Source organism: Pseudochaenichthys georgianus, chromosome 7 (assembly GCF_902827115.2).
Source record: "Pseudochaenichthys georgianus chromosome 7, fPseGeo1.2, whole genome shotgun sequence".
Lineage (NCBI taxonomy): Eukaryota > Metazoa > Chordata > Actinopteri > Perciformes > Channichthyidae > Pseudochaenichthys > Pseudochaenichthys georgianus.
The window spans coordinates 16,182,933-16,184,906 of NC_047509.1; the positions used below are offsets into that span (position 1 = coordinate 16,182,933).

The 1,974-nt window shown below is 39.9% G+C and overlaps 1 long non-coding RNA gene across 1 annotated transcript; it reads left to right on the top strand.

Moving 5' to 3' along the window:
• Positions 1-632: 632 nt before the first annotated feature.
• On the top strand, positions 633-1,312 carry LOC139434095 (uncharacterized). The gene is made up of 3 exons (XR_011643517.1): positions 633-708; positions 886-977; positions 1,210-1,312. It is a non-coding gene; the product is annotated as an uncharacterized lncRNA (long non-coding RNA).
• The last annotated feature ends 662 nt before the right edge of the window (positions 1,313-1,974 follow it).

A 1,974-nucleotide genomic window follows, 5' to 3' on the forward strand; every position in this document is an offset into this window, starting at 1 on the left:
AACCACTTTTTAAAGGGCCGTTCATCATGGAAGACTCGGCTGTCACAGACTTTGTTGACAAAGTCAGAACAAATGTAAAATGTGTAAGCACAGCATTTTTTTTCCTATCATTTTTCTAGCCTTTACTTGTTTTGAGAGTGTAACATTACAATGTCTTTAATTGTAGACCCCAGGAAAAGGTACATGTGGTACCAGCCAGTGGTCAGCTGCTCGAGAGACAGCCAGAAGAGCCAGCAGGCTTGATGAAGAAGGGTTAGAGGTGGCTGTATGTAGACATGGAGTGCTACTGAAAGCTCTCAACATGTTCAGAGGAGAACTATTTGCCTACCCCTTGTTCCTCCAAACGCAGTTTCAAGCTACAAACGTGCATTTTTATTGCACAGATATTGCTTGTAAATACTGGCCCTACCTCGAGAAAGTGGCAAAGACAATGCCAGAACTGCGACCTTTGCTGAGCATGCAACCGTTTCTCTCGGTCATACATGCCAAGGCCCATTCCACAAAGTGCGAGGTAGGCCCACTCTTATATTATTGTGATTGTAAGAATTTGTTTTAATTCATCTATGACATATAATATGTGTACTTGTTAGATTGTATGGAGTGGGAGAAATTTGGAGGGTGCTGGTTCGACGGCCGGGGAAGAAGTGGAGATGGTGAACAGCTTTCTGTCACGTTGTGCCATCACAACTAAGTACATGACAAAATCAGGTATGTCCTCTTGTCATGAGACCAACATAATTCTGTCTTGAAGTTATTATCCATCTCTTACTTTACTTTATCTTTGTCTTTGATATAGTCTGTTTCAACTGTACTAGAGTTTTTATGAGTTTATTTCCAAATACCCAAGTTATATTATCTGCTTGTCAATTTTACTTTTAAAAACAGCTCGCAATGACATGTTGACTGTCCATGCAATGGGATGGAACAGACGGAAGCAGGAAAACCTTCATGTGGTGTTGGCCAAGAGATATGTCAAGGTAATTGGCCATGTAAGCATAGGCATGACAAGATTAGATTTGTAAGGCTAATGTGCAAACCTGTCACAAACAAATAATTGTCCAAGCTGGTAAAGTGTTGGATACTGAGTGCTTGCGCAGGTCTGGAAAAGTTTGAATGATTAATTACTGTTTTCAAGACATGAAAAGTTATGGAAATTTGGGTGAAAATCTTGAAAATACATCTGTATCTGCAACATCTTTTTTACAACAGACAATCACAATGTTGGAGGGTGAGACTCAAAAAATGAAGGACACCTGCGAAGAGCTTGGATGCCCTGAGGACAAAGTCCAACAATGGGTTAATGATGTTAGAGACTGGGCAACAAACGGTATGCTGTTTCCTAACTTGATAATATAACATTGTTATTTAACGTATAGTATTAACACCAATGTTTTCTTTGTTCTCAAACTGTGTTTCTTGTTATTTACCAAAGACAACACATCAGGCGATAATCAGTCTCTCCAGAGGTCCATTGAGCAGCTATTTCTAGGGCTGTGCCAAAAGAAAGCTTGCCTCTATAGACAGACTGGTAAGTTATTATTATTCAGTTGCAGTCATGTAATTAAAAAATTCCATTGAACATTGTTTCTGTAATGTTTTTTACAATTATGTCATATAGACAGCAATAAGATTTGGCAGTTGCGTCGCAAAAGGTTAAGGGAGGAAAAGACCAAACTCTTAGCGGCAATACGCCAGTACAACACCGGTCAGCCTCCTGAAATAGAAATCCAAGAAGAAAAGATGGAGAGAAGACTGTCTGCTGAACAGCAAACAACAGACAGTCTAATATGGCCATGGGAAGTGCAAAGTGATGGTAAGAGCTTATCTTGTTTGTGTTTATATAATATGTTTATTTTCTGGCACTAAGCAAGACCTATAACACCAGCTTCCCAGTCAATGGACTATGACCGGTCACTTATCCTACTGGTGCATGCCTTGGTCGGTAATGGTATGCTTGCTGTTCCTCTCTCTTCA